Source organism: Salvelinus namaycush, chromosome 8 (genome assembly GCF_016432855.1).
Source record: "Salvelinus namaycush isolate Seneca chromosome 8, SaNama_1.0, whole genome shotgun sequence".
Classification (NCBI taxonomy): Eukaryota; Metazoa; Chordata; class Actinopteri; order Salmoniformes; family Salmonidae; genus Salvelinus; species Salvelinus namaycush.
This window is the reverse complement of record NC_052314.1, coordinates 47,866,638-47,872,548: the sequence shown is the minus strand read 5'-3', so window position 1 is coordinate 47,872,548 and position 5,911 is coordinate 47,866,638.

The window sequence follows — 5,911 nt, the reverse complement described above, 5'->3', positions numbered from 1 at the left end:
CATTTACTCAGGCATACAGAGGCCACTCTCTGACTCCTGGAATCCCCCCAAGAAAGATGCAGCCAACAAAAAAAAAGATGTCATCCTTATCCTCCGTCTCTGAGGTGGCGGCCATTACTGCTTAAACAGGCTCCGATTAAATCATCCAGTGTTTGTGTGGTCTTCCTGGTAAGGAGGAGAGGAGGGGAGAGGGAGGGAACGGGAAAACGTTCGGCTCCAGCTCAGATCCATGTGTGGGAACCACAGGGGGAGAAATCCACGCCAGGACACTTTGTCCCCCCCGCCTTCCCCCATCCCTTTTTCTCTCTGTCCATTTTTGGGGTTTTCATTTTTTATTCATAGGGTGATAGGGGTGGAGGGAAGGGTGTTGTGGAGAGCAAGGAGGCAGAGGTGTGCGTGCGAATGTGTGTGTAGGAGTGAGTGAGCGAGCGACCGTGTGCGTGTGCATATACGGATGTGTGTGTGTGTGTGCATGCAAACATGTATTGATGGTTGGGGCAATAGCAGTACAACTTGGTTTTAGGCCTCGGACCAGGGCCTATGGTAACAATAACAATGGCCACAGTGTTGTTGAGGGAGTTGCGTCCAGGACTTTCGGACATTCTTCCCATGTGAGTATAATCACTACTGGGAGGTAGCTCCATTAAGGATTACCATCTCATTAATAGTATCCATGACTTTTGTTCAAAGGCTACTTGTTGTAATGTTGCCTTGTGGATGACGCCTAATCCTCTGAGCCTGCAGCTGTAGGGAAGGAGAGGGGTATATCCAATCTCTCTCTCTCTCTCCCTCTCTCTCTCTCACACACACTCTCTCTCACACTCTCTCACACACTCTCACACACTCTCTCACACGCACAGGGCATCTCCCAGTACGTCCCGGACGGCCTGGCGGGGATCAGGCCCCCTGAAAGACAGATACAAACAACAGTCAAATACAAAGTTCCCCCCTTTTCGGAGAAAAAGAAACATCCATTCTGAACTTCCACCCACCCTGATCCCCTCCGTAAAGCCAAAGCCTAGCCACCCTCCCCGTCCTCCCCCCAGTTACTCCCCTTCGCCCCCCAGTCCCCTGTCCCAGCGCTCCTGGCTCTCGTCCTCCCATTCAGGCCTCCCTTCTCCGACATGCACGGCACTCCTCTCAGATGGTGGGCCAGATTAGGAGTCGAACAATACAGTTTTCAATGTAAAATGTGCATCTAGTTAGGCTCTTTTTATCCCTCCATCTCTACTCTTTTACCCTGGGATGGGATAGAGAAAGGGAATAAGAGGACTATTCACCAAGTTATCTCTGGGTGTCTTGTCTTGGCAAACGATGGAGATTTCTCTTTATCTCTCTCTCACTCTGTTTTTCAGTTCGACGTTATTTACCACAGTGCAGAGGGAGCAGCAAGAATTTCAGTATCTCAGTTTTTACCTGTTTTGAAGTAATTTCTCTCAGCTTTGTATACGTACTGTATATGTATCTGTATTTACAGTGCATTCGGAAAGAATTCACTTTTTCAAAATATGTCCACATTGTTGCATTACAGCTTTATTTTAAAATTGATTAAATAGATTTTCCCTCATCAATCTACACACAATACCCCATAATGACAAAGCAAAAACAGTTTTTTTTCAAATGTTTGTAAATTTAGTATTCAGACCCTTTACCCAGTACTTTGTTGAAGCATCTTTGGCAGCGATTACAGCCTTGAGTTTTCTTGGATATGACGCTACAAGCTCGGCACACCTGTATTCGGGGAGTTTCTCCCATTCTTCTCTGCAGATTCTCTCAAGCTCTATCAGGTCAGATGGGGAGAGTCGCTGCAAAGCTATTTTCAGGTCTCTCCAGAGATGTTCGATTGGGTTCAAGTCCGGGCTCTGGCTAGGCTACTCAAGGACATTCAGAGACTTGTCCCGAAGCCACTCCTGCGTTGTCTTGGCTGTGTGCTTAGGGTCGTTGTCCCGTTGGAAGGTGAACCTTCGCCCCAGTCTGAGGTCCTGAGCGCTCTGGAGCAGGTTTTCATCAAGGATCTCTCTGTACTTTGCTCCATTCATCTTTCCCTCGATCCTGACTAGTCTCCCAGTCCCTGCCACTGAAAAACATCCCCACAGCATGATGCTACCACCACCATACCTCACCTTAGGGATGGTGCCAGGTTTCCTCCAGACGTGACGCTTGGCATTCAGGCCAAAGAGTTTCTATCTTGGTTTCATCAGACCATAAGATTGTCATGCTTATACACACACAAACATACATATAACTCACAAATGATGTATGCAAGTCAATTTTGATCAAGCCTGTTTGCCCCTAAAGGACTCTCAGACCTTGTTTCTCATGGTCTGAGAGTCCTTTAGGGGCCTTCTGGCAAACTCCAAGCGGGCTGTCATGTGCTTTTTACTGAGGAGTGGCTTATGTCTGGCCACTTTACCATAAAGGCCTGATTGGTGGAGTGCTGCAGAGATGGTTGTCCTTCTGGAAGGTTCTCCCATCTCCACAGAGGAACTCTGGAGCTCTGTCAGAGTGACCATCGTGTCCTTGGTCCCCTCCCTGGCCAAGGCCCTTCTCCCCTGATTGTTTAGTTTGGCAAGGTGGCCAGCTCTAGGAAGAGTCTTGGTGGTTCCAAACTTCTTCAATTTAAGAATGATGGAGGCCACTGTGTTCTTGGGGACCTTCAATGCTTCATAAATTGTTGGTACCCTACCCCAGATCTGTGCCTCGACACAATCCTGTCTCGGAGCTCTACGGACAATTCCTTTGATCTCATGGTTTGTTTTTGCTCTGACATGCACTGTCAACTGTGGGACCCTATATAGACAGGTGTGTGCCTTTCCAAATCATGTCCAATCAATTGAATTCACCACTGGTGGACTCCAATCAAGTTGTAGAAACATTTCAATGATGATCAATGGAAACAGGATGCACCTGAACTAAATTTTGAGTCTCATAGCAAAGGGTCTGAATACTTATATAAATAAGTTATTTCTGTTTGGTATTATTAATACATTTGCAAAAATGTCTAAACCTGTTTTTCACTTTTTTATTTTTTTTATTCATTTTAGAAAAAGGCTGTAACGTAACAAAATGTGGAAAAAGTCAAAGGGTCTGAATACTTTCCGAATGCACTGTATACTAGTACATACAGTACATGGAGACAGGATTCCTAGTAGCACTCATAATGCAGCCTTTTTACTAGCAGTAAAAAGCAGCTTCCTAAATCTTCTATCTTCCATTGTTCAAAAAGTGAAAAGTATAATATTTTTTACCTCGCTGATTGTTGGACCCAGTTGTACTCCAATAGAAGGCCATCAAATGTATTTACTTAAATGAGTGAGTATTTATTTGGCCTTCATTCAACTTTATATGGTTATATAGATTTCCTGTGTAAATTGAAGTGAGTTGCTATACAGTAGTATATATACAACTTTTTTTTGAGTTTGCTTGTTTTTTAACATATTGTTATTGGTCGTACTTGTGGTATTATTGTTGGCTGGGCTCTCTTGAGTGTTTCAGTTGTAGTCGTAGTGATTTTTTTCCCCCTGCTACTTGTGACGCCATCTCCTCTGACCCCCTGACCCCAATAATACCCCAGGGCCCAGCCTCTGACATCACAATGACCCCTGTGCCATGGAAATGGTCACCCCATGCTGGGCTGGGTTGTACAACAGTAGCTTTGTCCCAAAAAGCACACTCCCTTGATAAGTGCTTCTGAAGACTACTTAGATACTAACAATAATATATGCCATTTTGCAGATGCTTTTATCCAAAGCAACTTACAGTCGTGCGTGCATACATTTGACGTATGGGTGGTCCCAGGAATCATACCCACTACCTTGGCGTTACCAGCGCCATGCTCTGCCAACTGAGTTAGAAAGGACCAAGTAACTTGGCAGAGGGCACTGCCAACCCAGCACTGCCCTCTCAGATGCCCTCCAATAATGGCCTCTCAAGCCCTTGTTTGTTTTGCCCCCCCAAAATATACACTTTTTGTTACATAGACAGAAAGCAGACTTGTTTCGTGGACTGGGTGTCCTAATTTATGAAAAGCCTTGTTAGATACCCTAGGAAAAGCAAACACAGACAGACAGACAGACAGACAGACAGACAGACAGACAGACAGACAGACAGACAGACAGACAGACAGATCCTTTGCATATTGATCAGATCAACCAGAGAGTGTAGTTTAATGCTGCAAAAGATGTAGGAAAAATGTGCAAATGGCTAAATAGATTGTTTTGCGTTTGCGTACATCTACTTGCGAGTGTTTATGTAAAAGAGAAGCTTCAGAAACAAGCTTGATGAGTAACCTGACACCTTAAGACTTGTGTTGGCTTACCAAGATAATGTCTAGGCTTTAGTTCTGTGGGCTATCACAGTATTGTGACGGCAGGAGACCCGGGTGTGTGCGTTCCTGCATGCGTGTCTGTGCTGACTTGTGTTCTTGCCTGATCCTGCTGTGCTGTTGTTGGTGCCCTGGTGTCTGACCTGGATGCCCCACTGTGATGGCCACCGTGGGGTTATAAGGTTACCTAACCCCCTCAGCCTTTTCCGTTCACACTCTCCACACCTCTTCCTCAGTCCCTCATCCCTCTCTATCCTGGGCCGCACACAACACATCACTCTTACAACTACACTAGAGAATGCTCTTTAATTGGCTCTTTTTTTTAAAGAAAAGAAACAAGATGTTTTTTTATCTAATATTAATACTTGCATGGATTACTTGATGTTGAATAGAGTTCCATGTAGTCATGGCTCTATGTAGTATTGTGCGCCTCCCATGGTCTGTTCTGGACTTAGGGATTGTGAAGATACCTCTGGTGGCATGTCTTGTGGGGTATGCATGGGTGTCCGAGTTGTATGCCAGTAGTTCAAACAGACAGCTTGGTGCATTTAACATGTCAATACCTCTCACATATACAAGTAGTGATGAAGTCAATCTCTCCTCCACTTTGAGCCAGGTGAGATTGACATGCACATTATTAATGTTAGCTCTCTGTGTGCATCCAAGGGCCAGCTGTGCTGCCCTGTTCTGAGCAAATTGCAATTTTCCTAAGTCCCTCTGTGTCACCTGACCACACGACTGAACAGTAGTCCAGCTGCGACAAAACTAGGGCCTGTAGGACCTACCTTGTTAATAGTGCTGTTGAGAATGCAGAGCAGTGCTTTATTATGGACAGACTTCACCCCATCCAAGCTACTGTTGTATCAATATGTTTTGACCATGATAGTTTACAATCCAGGGTTACACCAAGCAGTTTAGTCTCCTCAACTTTCTCAATTTCCACATTATTGAGGTTTAGGGTTTCGTGAACGATTTGTCTCAAATACATAACTTTTAGTTTTTGAAATATTTATCACTAACTTATTCCTTGCCACCCATTCTGAAACTAACTGCAGCTCTTTGTTAAGTGTTGCAGTCATTTCAGTCGATGTAGTAGCTGACGTGTATAGTGTCATCCGCATACATAGACACACTGGCTTTATTCAAAGGGAGAGGCTGGGAGAGGCTTCCATTAAAGAACACCTTCTGTGTTCTGTTAGACAGGTAACTCTTTATCCACAGTATAGCAGGGGGTGTAAAGCCATAACACATACGTTTTTTCCAGCAACAGACAATAATCGATAATGTCAAAAGCCGCACTGAAGTCTAAAAAAACAGCCCCCACAATCTTTTTATCATCCATTTCTCTCAGCCAATCATCAGTAATGTGTGTAAGTGCTGTGCTTGTTGAATGTCCTTCCCTGTAAGCGTGCTGAAAGTCTTGTCAATTTGTTTACTGTAAAATAGCATTGTATCTGGTCAAACACAATTTGTTTTAAAGTTTACTAAGGATTGGTAACATGCTAAATGGTCGGCTATGAGCAAGTAAAGGGGGCTTTACTCTTCTTAGGTAGGCAAATAACTTCTGCTTCCCTCCAGGCCAGAGGG